Source organism: Falco naumanni, chromosome 1 (genome assembly GCF_017639655.2).
Source record: "Falco naumanni isolate bFalNau1 chromosome 1, bFalNau1.pat, whole genome shotgun sequence".
Taxonomy (NCBI): domain Eukaryota; kingdom Metazoa; phylum Chordata; class Aves; order Falconiformes; family Falconidae; genus Falco; species Falco naumanni.
In genome coordinates, this window is record NC_054054.1 from 71,371,085 (window position 1) to 71,390,634 (window position 19,550).

Here is a 19,550-nt window from a genome sequence, read left to right on the forward strand (position 1 = left end):
GCTCCAGGACTGAGAGATGAGGTTTTCACTTCTACCCTCTGAGGTAATCTTCACCAGCTATATTTATATTGCAGTGTAGAAATGTGCTCCCGGATCTGGTGCACCTGATGTTACTGCACTAACTGTTGCCTTGTGGCTTTTAATATTGTGATACAGTCTAAGATGAGTATTCCTGTGGAATTCTAGGTGTTCTGCTGGAACGCGGTTAACTCTGAATTCAATGCAGCTCTAACAACCTTTTCTCATTTATGCTCTTGAGGCTACATCTTAATTGCACTGAAGAGTATGGTGTTTAGGGTCATCTCTAGTAAAGCCATATTGAGGCAACTCAGTCTTACACGTTTTCAAGTTTTTCTAGGTTTGAGTAACAGACTTAGCTTTTCTGAAACACTGCCCTGTGTATACTTTCATTATAACACGGTTTATGTTAGGGTTTCAGCCCTAGTCTAGCTCTGTTTTCCTGCCCCTCAAGGAAGCAGTTGCTGGAATGTGCAGCAGAATTGGTGTGTGTCAGGATGGGAGTAAAACGCTTTGGCAGCATGAGCTGTTTGCAGTGAGATCACTTGCTGGCTGTCCCTAGCTGCTGTGCCTTGCAGTGCTGGGGACAGAGTTAGCAAGGTTTGTATGGACACTTAGCTATGCGTGAGTATACTTCTGGCTGGAGAAGCACGGTTTCTGCCCTGTGTTGTGTCCGTTTTGAGAGGCTTTGTTTTTGCCTATTTTATAACAGTTTCAGAGGATTTACAAAGCATTGTTGAGCTGTGCTTAATGATAATCATATTGGCAGAGCACTAAAATATTCAAACAGTTCTTGAACAGCATGTTGATTAAGGCACCTACGTGCAGGCTGGGCTGGCTGCAGCTGGCTTGGCTCACCTGGAGGAGAGAAGAGATTCTTAGCTGCCTGGTACATCTATTTAAGGTTGGGGTTTTTTCTCTTTTCCCCCAAAACTGAGCTGTGGCATTAAAATGGAGAATGCGTGTAGTTAGGATAACAGGATAACCTTTCAGTTGTGCCTGTGAATGTCATCTTTGGGGGGATGTCCAGTAGCAGATAGAGGAGAAGGCTCACAGGAGTGTGCCAAAGGACACTGAACCTATTGCTCAGCTGTGAAACAGCTGTGGAACAGCTCCTGCTGAATCTAAGAGGCCAACCCAATATACTATTAAAATCTATAGACTTTGTCCTAAATGTTACAGTTCCTCCTTTCTATAGGTCTGAGCCTAAATGGCTCTGAACAAAACATTTCATACCTCACTCTGCATGTTTCAGAGAAGCTGCACTTTTACATTTGGCACAATTTTGCTCAAGCAGCAGGAGAGCTGTCTGTGTGACACGGTCAGCAGCACAGCATCTGCTGGCACGAGGGGAGCTGCGTGTGCAGCATTTTTGTGCCAGCCAGAGTGCCTCAGGCAGTGGGCTTCTCCCAGCTGCTTTTGCTGTGCACTTTCTCTTCAGGTAGCCTTTTGCCTAGTTAAAATACAGCTGCTGGGCTATAAGCAATAAAAACTCCTTTACTGGACTTGAAGTTTCAAAACAGCTCAGAGGCGTAGCATGTGCGAACGCTGCATACCTTTTCATGGCATCAGGGGATGGATGACTCATGTTGCAGTTTTTATGCCAGTGTGTACAGCAAGCAAGTAGCATCCCAACATTAATTCCAGTGAGAAAAGGATTATTAATGATGGTAACAAAGACAAATAGAAGGCAGCTGAGCCAAAGCATTTACCTGGGCCCTAGGCAGATGCTGAACCTGGTATCTGACATGATGGAGATTGAGTAAGTTTTACAACTCATCCTTGGTGTCAAACCCTGCTCTGTGAGGTATGTAACAATTCTACCAGTTGCTTACCTTAATGCAGTGTTTCAAGTTTTTCTGATTTGCCCATGGTGATCCCTTAATAAAGCAGAGAAGAATTGGAGTTTGTGAAATGGTTTTGTTGAACAGGGCAATTTGTTCTCCAGGTTGTAGTCTGAGCTATGCCTTGAGCTTGAAACAATTGACTGTAAAGGCATTTTAACTGTGGAAAATTAAATGGAGGGGGAAAGAAGCTTGCAGTTCTGTGAGGCAAAGTCCTTGTGTAAACATCAGTACTCAGCCAGAAAATAAAAGGCTTCTGCTCTCAGGACAGAGCTTGCCCTAGCATTAGTCTAATGTGCTTCTCAGATGTTAGCTCTGGGGTGACCTGAATGTAGGAAAGGCAGAGAAAAGTAAGTTTATGGGACTTCCTGATAGTCTGCGTAAGTCCACCCAGGTCTTTGTGTCTGTGTGAGGAGTACTGGGGTAGAAAATGCAGTCCCATGGGTTTCCCTATCTGTCTTCTGCCTCTGTCCTTGTGATATTTTACAGCAGGAACATTCAGTTGAGTTTGAGATCTTGTAGAAGGGGAAACAATTCAGCTAAGCTGCTACTTAAAACTTTTGTTTCAATAGTGAGACCTAGTGATTTTTGTTATTTAAAAAAAAATAATCAGTGAACACTGACAACTGAGTTCTTGTTTTCCAGTGATTTCAGCCTTGTAGCTTCAAGTTTATTTGGTCTGTTCTGTTCTGAGTACATTGTCAACAACTTTTCTGCATGGGTAACAGCTTAAACTTAGCCTTTGGGGGGTTTTTTTACCCCCTTCAGCAAAGTTTCTTTTGTGCTTTGTCATCAAACAACACAGGGACCATTTGTTGTGGTCAAGATTTTGCTGCAAAGACTATAAAAAGGGGCAGGGATAGGAACGTGTGGCTTAAGAATTTTGCCCTGGATAAAGGAACTCCTCAGTCACACAGAACTAGCAGGTATTAGGAAGATCTAGCAGGAGGGAGATGGTATGCCAAGGGCATAGGTTAGAACAGCTCCAGTCCAGCTGGACTACAAACTCCCTTTCTGACTGACTCCAGTGCCACCCCTGGCTTTTGGGCATCCTCCCTTCCATGCACAAAGCAGAGCTGAGCTGCTGAGGGAACATGGCCATGTATTTCCCTGCAGCAGGCTGTGGATCACACACAGGAGCGCTTGAGAGCTTCACCAGGTGTGCGAAAGGCTTTGGAAAGGCTTACCAGCTGGGCCTGTTCCCACCTCCTTCCTGCCTGAAATGATGGGATGGTAATTCAAGTACTTGCAAGAGCACATTCTCCAGGTGCTGGCCTCCAGCTATCATGTGCCCTCAAGCAGTAATAAAATAGTAACATGGAAAATCTCAAGTGGTAAACATGTAGAGGTAAACATTTTGCACTATGGCAGAAGGCAGCATGTCCCAAATGGAACTCCACTAAAAAAGCACAGGTGAAGCAAGGTAGAAATCAACAATGCCTGCCCTTTTCCCAACAGTTGGTTTTGTGTTTATCATTTAGGATCATGTAAAATCTTCACTGTGATTACCTATACAGCTGTTCATATCTGCCCCAGCAAGGACTTAAAAAAAAAAAACAAAAAAAAAAAAACACCTGGAAAAATCAACAGACTTCAGCTCATGCCACATCCCCCTGCAGGTGGCTTTTGCACTGAGCCCTTCAGAGAGCTTGTTTCTTTTACCCAGCAACATGAGATGTGCAAGAGGAAAATTAAGTGTTACAGAAAAGGTTCTTGTGCCATGTCACAGTCCAAGTCACAAAATGCCATAGTTGCAGCAGTTCTCTGTGGCTGTCCTGGTTAGAAAGGTAACTCAACCCATGGTAGATGCCTTTGAAAGCGTTGATAGCAGTTTTCAGCATTATTTGATGAGACTATTTCCCTTCAGTTCAGGAGGACAAAACTATGATATTTTTATTCATATGGTTAATTGTTATCTATGACTATAGGTTGTGGTATAAGTAGGAAAAATGAACTACGTGTAACTACAACAGTAGACTGAGCTGACAGGAGTTTTCTCTTATTAAACTAATGTTCCATAGACCGTCACTAAAAAAGGGATATGCTTTACTTTTCTCCATGTGATGAAATCCAGAGCCTGTTTATTCTTTGGAGACAGCTTAAAAAACAAACTCCTCCAAACACAGGGGTTTCATTTCTGCTAGTAGAGCTACAAAACAGATGCTTTATTGCTTGGAGCATTTCATGCAGACAGTTGCTTTTCTGGCTTGCTTGGGAGCCAGGAGTGCTGCTGTTTGCCTTCCTCTGGCACATACTGTATTCTTGACCGTGGTTATTTTAAACTTGGGGCTGACAGGAAAAGGTATCCTCCTATATACTGACTTGGTTAAAATATTGACCTAAGTTTATGTCCTGTTTCCAAGAGTGACTAATGACAGATGATTAGATAACAGCTTAAGAAATGAAAGATGTATAGTGTGATCTTTCTTCTGGGACACCTTGCCAACTTCTGGCAAAAAACCCTGCACCTAGACTATCACGTTTAATAGGTACTGACTGATGTGTCTCTGTTAATTTGGTGAATCCCTTTGAACAAATTCATAGAATTGGCCTTAGATGTTCTCACAGCAATTGGATTTCCAGCATAGCAATGCCTTGCGAGGAGGCAGTTCCATCTGCATCATCCCCTGTAGTCGCTTGTCTCTGAGCCTCCCTTTCCAATTCAGTTTGGTGGCAGACATGCCAGCACTACCACTTAACAAAAGAAGGTGGAGATACTGATCCTTGCTTTGGATTTTTTTTTTTTTTTTAAACTGTGCTCTCTACCCATCCTGTTTACAGCTTAGTTTGTGTCTTCCCTTCTGTTGGGTTGTTCAGTTGCTGAGTGCTGGAAATCTGGTTAACAACTCCTTTGACCTAGGGCAATGCAAACCATACAGTTACTGTATGTAAATAGCAGTCGTGCAATTTAGCAGACTGTGCCTTAAGAAGAATGGAATTACAGAAGCACAAAATCTGATTTTGAATTCAAAGAAGCAGCTCTTTCTGATAATTAGCAGCACTTTTCCAAAACAGTACCGGCTGCCACTCTCCAAGTCCACCTCACCTCATAAAGAGGACCAGGTTTGTTTCAGGTACAAGCTTTATTTTTTGACCCTGGTAGTAGTCAGATCATTAAGACTGGATTTCACTTGGCAGAGCTGTCCATCGTTCCTTGGTGCTTTTCACTTTGCTGCTGCATGTCCTCTTTCAGTCAAAAATAAGCAAATTCAAATGGTGTACACTTGCAAAGGAACCTTCTCTCCTGTGCTTGTGCCTGTTGTGTTAGCTATTTGCAAACAGCACCATGGGTTCTTGATTACTAAGGAAACTTGTGACCTAATAAATAAAATGGCCATAAACAAAGCCAGCTTAATTTTTCGCATCACGCATTTTGCCATGGGAAGTCAGGCTTAGCTGGCTCAACTCTGTTGTCAAACAGAAGTAGTAAGAGATATGACTCACCATGTAAACTCATCTTTGTCACTGTGAGTGAGTTTCATATGTTCCCTTCTCCCTCTGGGCTCTGCAGACCAAGAACTGCACTTGAGGGGAAGGGTTTTTTGTTTGGTTTTTTGGTGGTGTGTTTGGGGTTTTTTTTTTGCTTTGATTGTTCTACAATAAATGAATTCATGGTGAAGCTTGTAAAAAGGAAAGAACTACTGTTGCTGATAAATACTCATATGTACAAACCCTTCACTTTCTCATGGATATTCATTTTACTTTTTAGGGAATCTGCCCTGTTACTAGAGCCTGAATCTCAGGTGCATAGTTTCCATGTTTGAGAGACTCTGTGTCTGCAAAGGAGTACAAGCCTGACCCTGGTGTAATTGTTACAACTGTCCTATGCAGAACTGTTAATTTTTCTCTGCCAAAGAAATGCCTTATCAGACTTCGTATCATGTTGCCTCCTGAAATCCTTCCTAGACAAATCTAGTTGAAGATAGAAATATTTCCAAAACCAATCATGCTTTATTTGTGTACAAGTTCTACCAATAAGGGAATTTTAATGAATATTCCTCATCTTGCCTCCATAAAATACACTTCCACACCTCTCTACTGTAATCTATTATTAAAACTTTTCTTAAGCTTACAAAAATACCAGCCATTCCACATAATAGCTTCTTTATCATACTTTTGTATCCCTTTACAATTTGAATGTAAAAAATCTTTCAAGAAGTGATAGAAGACAAGCTTAAATAACAGAAAATTCCAGGCAGGTATCTAATTTCCTTTGAAAAAAAAATAGTAATAGGAGGAAGAGTGTAAGATTTTTAGATACATCCAGTTTGCATTTTATTTCGGTCCTCAGGTTTAATTGAAGTAACTCTGTTTGTGTTATGGACCTAGATGTAATGCATAGGCTGTGTTTACTATCTTAGTTTCCTGAGACCTGTAATGCAGTGATAAACTCTGTGCACAAGATTCAAAAGCTAAATGTGAAAACTGGATGTGACTGCTGCTGAGTCATGCTGACAGCTCAGCCTGGTTCTTTAATGAAGGTTCAAAGCAGAATGGCATCTTTTTGAGCAAGGTGGTAAGACTGAAGAAGTCCTGTAGGCACTGCCGGTGCTCAGCTGTGCTTGTCGCTGAATCTGCTGTGTCAGCCTTTGGGCTGACAATAAGGGAAAGAATTTGGCTTCTGATTCTCAGGTTTCTGGTACTGTAAGTGTAGGACTTTGGCTTTTTGACTCTGTGCATAACATCTTATTAAAACAATCTGAACAGTTCCTTTGCTGCCAGGTGTCACTGAGAGTGTACACAAATTTTCACTGACTTCAGGGATTGTGCACAAAGTGCATGGCCTGTTGTTGCTCTATAATTTTCCCTAAATGTGGTTAGGCATTCTTGCGCTGGAGGCTGCCACTGCTGCTAAGGGACTACAGGTACAGATATAATACACTACTTAAATGTGAGCGTACTGTGGATGAGCTTATTTTCTTCTTGCAACTGGTCAGGTTAAAACTCTGTCGTGCCCATGGAAAGGCAATGGAAAAGGGACATGAAATCACAAGACTAATGTGTTTTGTCCCCCAGGCAATTATTTGTGGTATCTGTCACAGGATGGCCTTCTGCAAATGTACATCTGCCATACGAAATGGCTTCACAAAAAAGTTATAGCGACAGATTTTCCATGTCTTTAGGTGGGTTTACCCAAGGGGGGAAGGACATGCTTCCTGCTCTGACTTTGTGGACACATATGTGCTTGGGGAAAAAAGGTGGTGTTGGTGTGTGATAGTTCGTATCCTATCAAGGATAGAGCTGTTTGTAGTTTTGGTATGGGTCACACTGGGCTGAGCACTGCATGGTGCTGATCAGTTGTTTCATCCTGTCAGCTCTTGTTAAAAATACAGCTGACTTGCTCTTTCACCTACCTTGCATTAGTTATCTTGCCTTAGACAATATCAACTAAGATCACACCTTTTTTCACAACCACAGACAAGGCCTGCTTTTACAGTGCACATGGCTCCTGTGGGTGCAGGGCCATACAGCAGATAACAGATGTGATCTGCAGCCACTGTCAGTATTTTGTGGAAATACAAGTGTCAAACTCACCTGGCTGCTTGATGCTACCAGGCTTACCTTCGGATATATTAATTGGATCTGACTTTAGTTTTATTTACCACTAGGTTTGTTTTACTGTTCCAAGTAAGGGTTAGCTCCTTGCTAGAGCAGAACATGTGGTATTTGTCAGAAAGACAGCTTTAAAGCTGCCAGATAACCTGACCAGCCTGCCCCTCTGCAAATAATTTGGTGTGGGCCCTGCTGATAATGATAAAGCAACTGCACTGAAGATGATAAGAAGATGCTCATGTCTGTAGGGGAGCAAAGCTCTCAGTGGCAGACTAGTACTGCTCTGGTGTATGACTGCCCTTAAAGGAAAGCACTTACACACTTATGAACAAACACTTACAACATCTTGTTACTGATGGTGGCACCCATCTGCATTTTTTTTCACCATCACTGAATGTCATGAAGCCCCAGATGCTCATTATTTCATTCTCATCGGAATCACTGCTTTGGTTTGCAAGGAAATAACAAACAAAGCTCCTTACAGGCCAGTCTGGGTGATGCTTATCAAAGGGTTATTCTTATAGATCTCACCTGTACTAGAAAAGATGTCCATCCCTCCACAAAAGGCATCAGGACGGAGTGCAACTGGATCCATGGAGCTGCTGTGTCCATTAACTCTGTTCAATCTGTATCGGAAACAGTTTTTAAGCCTTGCAATATTAATATATGCTTTTTCATCTAGTGATTATACAGACCTATGAGGTCATGCTGGTGCAATTTTACTAGTATTCATACTATTTAAAAATTGTATTGTAGGTCAAATTTGAAGGGACTCAAGTATTTTATGACTGTCATTCAACCTTATACAGATGGGCCAAGTTTATCTGGTATGCATCTATGATGAAAACTCTGAGTAGAGATCTGTTTCTCATTACAGTGACAGCAGTAAGAGAAGCTATGGCTTTAGGTTAAACCTGTCAGGTTTCACTACCGTAGGGAGGTAAGGAGAGCAACACCCCACACCCCCTGCAGCAAGCCATGCAAATAGAAAAGCAAAGGCTACAATGCAGAGTAGGCTGAAGGAACGATCTGGGTCTAAGAAGGAGGCAGCTCAGAACAGGTTGAACAGAGAAGCACTGCATGCTCTGCAAGTATTTGCTGTGATAAAGCATGGGGAGGCATAAAAGCAATCTGAAAATTGGAGTATTTGCCATCTGCAGAAAGAGAAGGGGAATCAGAGTGTAGGTATTGCTCCTTGCTCTTGGCTTTATTGCCAGAGGGCCAAGACAGAGGTGGTTGAAGATGAAGCTACTACCTTACCCTGTCTCCAGAGGATGTGGGCAACCTAGCAGCCTCCTTGCATTGCTTTCATTTCAGCACAATTCTGCTCCTCACTCCAAATTCTTTTGGAAGATCTGTGGACTGTAACTGCCTGCCCTTGCCTTTCACTATGCAATTTTTGCAAGAGGAATGTTTTCCTTGACAAGGCTTTGATGTCTGCTGCCTTTAAATAAGCTTCAACTGATGTAAGACTGAGGTGGTGGCAGTGTAGAGACTGCTTAGCTTCAAGCATGGCTGGAGTTGTTTTGTGACCCGAAGAAGGTGAACGTAATTTGCTCTCTGGTGGCAGAATGCCACGCATTAAGGGAGATAGAAAATAAGTATGTGGGAGGAAGCCCTCGCTCAAACAGTTAATACACCTAAATGTGAAGAAAGAGGATTTGGTGTCAAAGCACATCTGTTGCCCATGGTTTGATGCAGTCAGCATGACATGTATTGCTAAACCTTTGTTCTTGCTGTCGTGGGCACCTAGGTTTCCATTATTTTTTGTTGGCTGCTGCTGTTGCTTCTGAAATTTACTGCTGCTGATATGCAGGAATATTTTTTTCAATGTGTGAGTAAGCCTGCAGTATTGGAGTGCTGATAGCACACAGCTGACCATGCTGCTGAGAGCTTTAGTGCAGCAGAATTTCAAGTTCTGGCTCCAGTGGTAGTTTGAAAGAAAAAGGATCAAACTGGACAGCTTTCATCAAGTCCTCTGAGTCATAATTCCTAAAGAGATTCTTGTCCTAGTGTTCTTTGCTATATAAGGGAAAACATACACACTTTTCTCTCTGTATTTAGAGAGCAGGCATGGATTAGGCTTGCTAAGCAATAATCAGCTTTCACTGGTTTAAAATTAACTAAAACAGCACTAGGTTGTTTTGGTGGGTTTTTTTTCTCAGCTGCTGGCTGTAGGGCACAGAATGTGTCTGGAGGAGGTGGCCTGGGCTTTTGTGGCAGGGTGAAAGCATACATGACCTGCAGCAAGCTCTTTCCATTGCCAGAAGCACGGTGTCATGTCCACCCTGGATGAGTTTTCTTGGCCCAACCTCCCAGCTGCCAGGATAGCTGTATGGGAGTGGTGATGTCTGGGCTGTGGTGGGAGGGAGGAAGTGTCATCCTGGGTGGAGATGGGGAAGCATGTCCTAGAGCTGGTGGAGGACCAGCAACAGCAAGTGTCATGTGCTGCTGTCCACCATCTTCAGCCTATTTCCCTAAAGAGAATGTCCTGTTGGTGCTCTCCTTCCCCTCTCCTGTACTGCGCTGACAGTGAGCTATTTATTTTCAGTTGTAATGGAAACAGGCATGTGGGGGATTTTAAGCCCCTGCCTGCTGCAGCGGGTAAGGACACAGAGAGGTCTGCACTGCCTTGGTCTCCTTCACTGCCCCACCAACGTGCTAAGAGCCTCAGTGTTTCTGATGGAGGATGCTGTACCACAGCTGGACTGAGTGTTTCTCAGGCCTTCTGGTGGCTTCCACAGTGAGCCCACCCCCACCCTGCAGCCCATGAAAAGGAAACATGTTCTTGTTCCATGACCTGACCCTTGGTCAGTGCATCCTTTTAGCTCTGTGTAACCGTGTTCGTACCGCTACCCATGGGCTCCATGTGCCAGCGAAAGGGTGCTGAAGCCTGTGTGTGCCCCACCGTAGCTGCTCTTGGGGTGAGGATGTTTGATCTTACTTTGTCTCCTCTAATTAATTTATTTTATTTTGGTTTTGCATTTGGGTGTGGGGGCTTTTTTTAGCACATCTACTATCTGGAACCTTGTAGTGTAACTTCAATGTGCATCTCCACGCTCATGTCACACTGGATTTGGTTTTTGTTTTGTTTGGCAGAGCAGCAGCTAAAGCTTTCCCTTTCCCACTGTTGAGCAGTTGAGCCAACGACTTCTTCCCGAAATCACAACTGAGATCCATTTTCCATGTTAAAATACAACTGTGTAATAGTTTACAGTGTAGCACAGAGTTGTGCCTAGCGGGCAACACACATTCTCTGTTTCTTCTGTTGGCCAAATCATGCTGGGAGATGTAATATAAGGCTAAAAACCTCCGCAGGGTGTGAAAGGCCTGTCTGTGTGTGAAGCATCTTTGAATCTCCTCTTAGTACCGACTAGCAGAAGACCTATTTTCCTTTTCCAGCATTAGGGGGAGCACAGCTGTTAAGAGACCATGGTAAAAAAAAAAAAGAAAGAATAAAATAAATAAAATACAAACAGAAAAAGAAGTTCCAAACCTTGTGAGTCCAATTTAAATCTGCCCCTACATTATGGCATGTCTATAACCCCTATGCCACCAGTAACAAAGCTGCTGCAGACACCCCAGATTGTAGGATATTGGTCTCAGAGACATCAGGCAAAGAAGAGGAGTAGAAATGGACAGTCTGATAATTTTTCAGTCACCTGGAAAGGAGCAAATATAACCCAGCGGCATTAGCAATTACTGAACCCTTGTTTGGCATTCCAGAGGTCTTGTTGGCAACAGTGCTAAAACAGCCATTTGGGAATGCTATTACGCCACCAGGACTGTCTCTGAGATGTTGCATTTTATAGAGTATATCTTGTTTTAGCGTCCAGTGGCATTCATTGGTGATCATACATAGGGCCTTGGCTACAGGGGGAAATTCTCTTGTTCCAAGCTCTTGGCTTTGCAGATTGGTCTTGTGTTGTACTTTGGTAGGAACATTGCCCAATAAGCTGTGTGGTTAAAGCTCTCCACCCCCAGCCAAAATCGCTAAACTCCTATTGATTTGCTCTGAGCTGGGATTTCACATCTCAAAGGGCTCAAAGGTTGTAGGCCTGTGTAATTGCTCTGCCTCTGCAGGCTTGTGCTTGCTTTGTCTGCTCATGAAAAGTACCTTATTGATCTGTTCTGTTTAAACCCATAAGGATACTTCCTGGCTACTCTGAGCAAGGCTAGCAGAATCAGTCCCTCTTCGCATAAAAGGTACCAGATAATAATATTCAGGTCAAATACTTTATAAAAGATATTTCACTCTGTATGTTTTTCCATGACTCAGCACATACTTTAATCATTGGAATGGACAGGCTGATGGATTGCTTGGCTGCTTCCCCTAGATTCAACACCTAAAACTAAATGTTTACAAGTTACATAATCTTGGAGTTAAGGCTGTTCTCTGCACGTTCTTTGGAAGCCAGAAGTACAAGCTGGGGCTTGCTGCTTTGTGGGACAGCAGAGCAGATCCTCTGAGAGCTGGCAATAATATGCCAGGCTTGGTTTCTAAAGAGAGACCAAGAGAAAGCATGGTGGTTTGATTCAGCTTTTTCCAGTGATGTGATGGACTGGTTCTTATTAGTGTTACTGGTTTGGTTCTGTCAGGTTCACAGGGAAACGTCAGCATCCATACATCTCAAGCTAGCCCATTTTGCACACATTCAATTCACTTCTTCAGGAATATACCAATGTTAGTATTGCCAAGAGAATTGAAGGACAAAATAGTTAAGAACCATTCCTTCCCCGAGAAGAGCCTCGGATGCCCAAACCAGGTGTGCCTGGGTGGCAAGCAATGGTACTGCTGACTGCAGGAAGACTATGCAAGGAGGACAAATTGTAACTGGTCTATGTGGATCTTTCCTTGGTAGTATTACTCAAGAAGAAGTTTCTGTGAGACTTGTGGTGTTTGCAGTGCTTCCAGGAAGTTAAGAGAAGGAGAAGAGGGAAAGAGTTGGAAAGGTACTAAAGAGGGAAGAGTCCTGGGAAGGGCAAGGAAGAAGGCCAGAAAGAAACCTTTGTAGTTGTCATGGTTTAACCCTCGCTGGTAATTAAGTACCACACAGCCACTCACTTACTCCCCCCTCACCCAGAGGCATGGGAAGGAGAATTGGAAAGGAATGTAAAACTTAAGGGTTGAGATAAGCACAACTTAATAAATGAAACTGAATGAAAATGAAAGAACAATAATGACAATAACAGTTATAATGGAAAGATTGAGGGAAAGAATAAAATCCAAAGGGAAAGGAAGAAAGAGAACACATGATAGACAATGTAATTGCTCACCACCCACTGACCGATGCCCAGCCAGTCCCCAGCGGAGTGGTTTAACCCCAGATGGCAACCAAGCACCATGCAGCCGCCCACCTGCTCCCTCCAGCTCCTCCCCAGAGGGACGGCAAGGAGAATTAGAAAGGAATGCAAAACTTGAGGGTTGAGATAAGAACAATTTAACAGGCAAAGCAAAAGCTGTACACTCAAGTGAAGCAAAACAAGGAATTCATTCACTACTTTCTATGGGCAGGCAGGTGAGGTGTCCAGCCATCCCCAGGAAGGCAGGGGTCTGTCACGTGTAACTCAAAACCAAACACCATAATGCTGCGTGTCCCCCTCTTCCTTCTTCCCCCAGTTTATATACCAAGCATGATGTCATGTGGTATGGAATACCTCTTTGGCCAGTTCAGGTCAGCTGTCCTGGCTGTGTCCCCTCCCAGTTTCCTGCGCCCCTCCAGGCTTCTCTGGCTGGAAAGGCCTCAGAAACTGAAAATCCTTTGACTTAGTATGAACATTACCCAGCAGCAACTAAAAACATCAGTGTGTGATCCACCTTGTTCTCGCATCAGAGCCAAAACACAGCACTGCACACTAGCTACTAAGAAGAAAATTAACTCCATCCCATCTGAAATCAGGACAGTAGTTCACCCTAAGAAGGGCATGAGGGCAACACATGTTGTGGAGTGACACTGCCATGAAAGCTACAACAGGAATCACCAGTGGGAAGGGATACTGTCTTTCCTCTTCCTCTTTTTTTTTTTTTTTTTTATTTATTTAGTTCAAAAGGATGGTGGGAGCATGAGGTAAACTGTTATTTATGTAGTAGGGAAGAGACATATATAAGGACATCTGTTCATCTGTTCTAAGGAGCTGCTTCAAAAATAACCACAGGAGAGGAGTGTGTTTGCAGAGCGCAGCAGGCAACCTGCAGAGTCGTAGAAAGTAAGACAGCAGTGGTGCCCTGAATACAGACAGCTGCAAATGGCTACAGGATTGTGTACATTTGTACTCATTGCCAAACCACCCCACCCTGACCCCAGTGAGTGTTTTACAAATTGAAGGAGGTGCTGTTTCCATTTTTTCTGCCCAAGAACATTGCTCCCTTCTCTGTTGTGCTCCTTCCTGACTCCTTTTTCTTAAGTCAGCAGCTTTTAAATTCCAGTTTCAAGTAGTTAAAAAATAACCCTGTTCCAATGAATATCCAAAACGTATGGCAGAGGAATGCAGATTTGGACACTGTTCCTTTTCACCTGGAAAAAAGGAAAAGCAGACTGAGAGATTTTGAAGCAGACTGCTCATGTCTAGCCCTCTGTCCTAGCCTCTTACTGACTTCTGAGTACAGGAACAGGCAGCAAACCTGGGCACTGATTTACAGAGATGGCTGTAAGAAAGTCCAATACAGCTTATGCGTTGCCTCAGCTTCCCAGTGGGTAAAACAGAGAAGTAAAAAGCACAGCTTTTCTGCTCATTTTCCTTCTAATGTCTGTGGTTTCAGACAGCTCTCAAAGTTTGGGAATGTAGGATTCACAGTAAATATCAGGTGTGATCTATCAGTGAAAGCAGAGGGGCTAAGCCAGATGGTGCGAGGCAGACATCCTGCCAGGGAACACGGTGTTGCAGGCACTGGGCAGTTAGTTCCTCCTGTTAGCCAGGTGAGAGACCATGTTTGGTAAAGACCAGATGGAAAATGAGCATAAATGCTCGTTGGGAGATTCAACGTCTCCATGGCCAAATGCTCCTTAGAACAGAAGCCAGACAAAACATTCATGATGAATTTGCATCCCTAGCTACTTTCCAGTTTTTGCTAGGAGAATCAGTGGTAAATACCACCTCACAGTAGCAACCAGATGTCCACCCCCCCACTTCCCGACGCTGCATTTTTAGCTAGCCACTGTAGGTAATCGAAACATTATATAAATAGAAGTGAGAGTTTGATATATAGTAGCTGATACCATTCTAGTAGGAAACAGCTGTATATTTCTTTTCTACGCTAGTGGCTGTCAGCAAGTAAGAGTGACTGAGCTGACTTCGGATATCCCCTGCCTCAAGGGAAATATTATTCTCTGTACTCTCTCCAGTACTGTGTTTTCTGATAAGGAACAACCATGTCTGCTAAAATCAGTTCACGCTGCAGCAACTACTTGGAACAAAACTTCGTTTTCAGTTACAAAAATTCTCACTAACAGCATGAAGTAACTATTTGGAGTTTTGCAGAATTATTCCATATTTACCTGGTAAAACCATGACTGTACTGAGCCTAGTGTTTTGAAGCTGAGTACAACCTGCAATGCAGTTTCATGAGTGTGTAAGGCAAGAATGAGATGTGCTTTGGACAAAATTTGATATTTCAAAGAGTTCAACAGCAGTCAAAATAGCTTGGAGCAAAATGTAGCAACAGGGAATTCAATATCATGCTGCTACTCCATAGGTTAACAAATGCAGACTGAAATCAATTGCTTATCACAATGTAAGAGAGGTGGTATCTTTAAACTTGGTTAAGTGAAGCACTTACATCTATAGCTGGGCAAACAGATAACTGGCTTTATGTTTTTACTGAGGTTCAACTCACATTTAAACTAATGGTCATTTAATGTCCAGGCTGCTTAGGCTATTCCACTGGATACCTCTTCTCTATGCCTAAATAAATTGCATACTAGGCCCCGCAGGACTTGCATCGGACTGGTTTTCAAGGAGATATGAGATTCTAAGCACTGACATCACTTTTGGAATGGGAGCTCTAGCATACTGGGCTGAATACCAAGAGGTATTCAGGCATATGCATTGTATGGTTTTTATTCTTTCTTTGAAGTATTTAATGGTTTACTATTTTGGTGCCTCTTCAGGCCTTGCCAAGGTTAAACTATTAGTTTGTAACAATACGAAACAGTTCAGTCTCAATAAATTTGGTAGGTAAGTGTTTTGCCCTAGCTCGGACTAAACATATGGCTTTGTGTAGCTGTTTGATTGCACCATTCTTGTTTCAATTGTGACAGTTTGGCTTACAACTTTTCCTTGTGTGTTGTGGGACCTGAGCACATTGTGCCATTCTGTTGTGTGTATCTTCTGGACATGCTGCTATGGAATTATGGAAAACTGCCCAAAATTTCCCCTGAATACTGCTGTACAGATGCAGGCAGGGTGGCAAGTACAAGCTTGCAAGGACACAGATACATTTTGTAAAAAAAACTGTCTGAATAAACACTGTAAGCAAGCAACTGTAAATAGGTGTACTTCTATAGTGTAGAACACTGACTGCAGCTCTTCCTTGTCAACCTAGCAAAAGCTAACCTTGTGTTTGATATGGTTACTTCTCCTGCCAACCTTTCTCCCAATTTGGCTGCAGGGTCCTATGCACTTTAGCTTGCTCCCTAGATATCTGACTGCTGCTGAGTCCTGCACCTATCAAAACCTGAGGCATGTCCCTTGCTCGCTCTCTCTGTGGAGCACATGGGGGCCCTGTGAGCATCCCCATGGAAGGCAGACATCAGCGGCTGCACGTCAGCGTTATTTACCACTAGATGGCTGGGCCTCCTTTTTGTCCAGCTCTCAGTTTTGTTCCCAGTCCGGAGTGACGGTGTTTAGAACAGAACAATGGACTCGTTGTAAGCTCTCTGCCCACCCCCTTTATAGCTTAATATTTTTAAACAACTGATGCTTTTCGCAGATTTACCTTTATAATGAATAGTTCAAACTTTTCAAACACACCGAAAGAGCTGTGCAAATATCTAAGAAAATGAGATGTTTTGCAAGACAAAAAGAAAAAAAATTCCCCATCCTGTTCTTTTTTCCATTACATTACACACGTAATACAACTTTCGTTGAGTCTTCTATTTCATAGGTGTGTGCATAAGTGTGACACATTTAACAGTTCATCACTCAGACTGGGATATAGTATAATGAAGTCCTGAGATGTCATGACACAGCAGCCACATATTTTGGTCTGGTGAATTTGGTGACATAAAATTTGTAAAACTCTTACACACTGACATTTATGTCACTGTGATTTGGGGCAGAAATGTCTGTCCTGAGCAAAATTAGCTTTCCTTTAAGTAAAATTATTTTGCTCACAGAGTGAAAAATGTCAACTTTCCTGATGACTGCAGACCGACACATTATACAGAGCAAGGTGGCTTACTTCAAAAGCAGACAAGAGGAGTAGACAAAGTATGCATCTGTTTCTTGAAGATACCACTTTTTTCCCTTATCAGTCTCTTCTTCACATTTTCAGATACATTATTTATATTTACTGGGTCCACACTGCATGTTAATAGATGCATTTGTATCCTTGAGTTCAAAACAACAGAGATACGTTTTTAAATTAAAATTACTGTAGTTGTTTTGCTGTTGCAACACTAGCTTTTTGTGCTTGCCACTTGCAGGAACAAGGGGAAGACATAGTCCCTGCCTCCAAGGTAGTATAATCTAAAATATCAAACCTGGAAATATCAGGGCACTTAAACAGCTTTGTGAGAGGCTGAAGATATGCTGAAGATGTTCCTAAAGATGGTGGTACATGAAATGGTAAGATGGAGATGAATATAGAAATCAGCCTGGGGTGGGATTTCTTTTCCAAATATTGTCTCAGGTATCAGTCACTCACACTTTTCTTAAAGCACTATGACAGCAAAAAAAAGCTGATGGTGTAATTAGGGTGGTAGAGGAAAAGCAAGAAATCAAAATGAACTCCACCCATCCAAACTCACAGAGAAACATCAGTAGTGAAGCATAGAGCAATGACAAGCCTCTGAAAAAGAAGATTTTGAAAGTAATTGTTCAACCCAACAAGAATACCAGTGGCTGCCCCATTCTCATCTGCAGGAGGATGTCTGGTTTTGTTAACATAACAAAGAGAAGAAGGGCTTGGAACTTTTAAGTCCTGGACTTGCAAACAAGTAAATGCTATGTTTTTCTGAAGTGCCTTTATTTTAAAGGTGACTGAAAGGTAATATGTACAGGTTATTTATGAAGTGTAACCTTGCACTTGGAAGTAGTCCAGAAACAAAGTCTGGACCCAGTTTACCTCCTCTTTGAACTCTTCAAAATGCAGGAATTCCCAAGTAAGTAGAGAAATCGTGTGGCTAGCTTGAGTCTTATCTTCTGCTACTTGATCCTGTCACAAATGGCATGCTATCACTGAGCACAGAGGACTATCTGCTAAAGATGTAGCCTTACAACAGGCATCGTGTATTCCTCCCATGACACTAGGGAAGTAAAATGCTCTAACAACATAGCATGGTTTTGTAATGTCTCTAGAACTGCTGTTTTATGGCTTTTGGGAAGGTCTAAAAAAATGTGTTTACCTTTTGTTTACCTTGTTCCTAAGCAGGTCCATCAATATAAACTACACAGAATATTGCTGTAAAATACCTGTTCACTGGTGCTATTAAAAGTGTTATGTTTGCTGTGGCAGCTGTCTGAGAAATCAAGTGTCAATACCAAAGGTAAAAGAAACTGGTATTTTTGATCCTGCTATGTGGTAACTGTTGTCAGATGTGAGTAGAGAAGGTGTATATGAAGAACCAGACACAAAATTGTGAGGAAGTCAGGTTAAACATTATCAGACCCCTTCCTTTGGGAAGGCTCACTTGCAGAGCTCCTGTTATAGTCCTAAAAACTGTTAGAGGCCCTGGATACACTCTGTCATCTGGTCTGACAGAGAGGAGACGTTAATTGTCACAGCAAAGATGGCAGCCCTTTTGCCACTGCTATTACCATAGCTCAGATGAGCATGCATGTACCCGCCAGAGGTTAGGAGGTGGCTGCCTGCAGCCCAACTGCACTGCAGATCTGGGGCCTCCTCCAGCAGGTGCTGACTCCCTTGAGCACCTCATCCCTCTCCTCAGAGGGTTTTGGATCAGCTCTCTGCTGTGAATGCAATGATACAGAGTTCCTTCAAATCACAGCATCCCTACAGCCATTTGAATTAAAAACCAATGGAAAAAACATTGCTTAGATTTAAAAGTGGAGCTTGCTGCACAGTCAGCTTTTGCCACTCTGTTCTCAGCAAAAGGATTTAAGGCCCTGCCTGCACAGAGGTCTAGGGGCTGAACTCTTGACCAGGCTGCCCAAACATCTACTGCAACAGCTTTTAGCTCAACTCTTGGCCAGGACATGGCTGAAAGCTTTTCTAAAAGCTGAGCTCTGAGATTAATTGGTGCGCTAGCTGCCCCTCCCACCACTGTGACTGCAACTTGTGTTTAAAGACTACAACAACCAGATTCGCAGTCTTGTGCGCTCTCATCCTGCCTCTTGCTTCTGCTCCCTGACCTTCTGACAGATTTACAGTCCTGCCTGGAAAGAGATGCCAGGCTGATTCCTGAGGGATTGTTTATGTGGACAACTCTGATCCAAGCTCCCAGGAAAAAAAAAAAGTCTGCACAGGAGGAGGCATGGGGGAAGATCAGGTGACTTCAGGCTGAGTAAAGAAAACCCTTGAAGGGAAATATACTCAAAGGTTACTTAAAACGGTGGATTTGCAGAAAATCTTGTCACCATTAAAAACACACTCGTAGGAAATCCTCACTCTCCTGAGTGCTATTACACAGTAAACAACATATGTTAAACCTCCCAGCTGCGAAGCAAGGGTGTCCTGTGTTATTTGATGAAGAATGGTTGAGAGCAACTCAGAGTGCCTTGAGAAACCTAATGGACCTTAACTTATGAAAATCGTATAGTGCTCCGCCACAGGATAAACATCGGTTGCCCTTTTGGACAGAGAATTGTCAAGAATTACACAAGAACCTTCAGGTATACACAAGCAACAAACTGTGTCTGGGGAGCGAATAGTTCCAAAATTGGCAGTTTGTCCAGTGCCATACCGTATTAATGACCATGGTCCTGTAGCACCAGTAATGAAAGGGGAAGCGACTG

General features: G+C 42.9%; 1 long non-coding RNA gene across 2 annotated transcripts in view; it reads right to left on the reverse strand.

The window, feature by feature from the left end:
* Window positions 1-19,550, reverse strand: part of LOC121090474 — a 42,130-nt gene that overhangs the window by 17,450 nt on the left and 5,130 nt on the right. The window contains exons 2-3 of one of the 2 annotated variants that reach the window (XR_005828574.1): window positions 7,947-8,041; window positions 4,584-4,718 (exon numbers count right to left, since the gene is read on the reverse strand). This is a non-coding gene — a long non-coding RNA (uncharacterized LOC121090474). Of the gene's footprint in view, window positions 1-4,583; window positions 4,719-7,946; window positions 8,042-19,550 lie in introns of those variants that run through there. The other variant, XR_005828569.1, reaches the window with a different exon arrangement.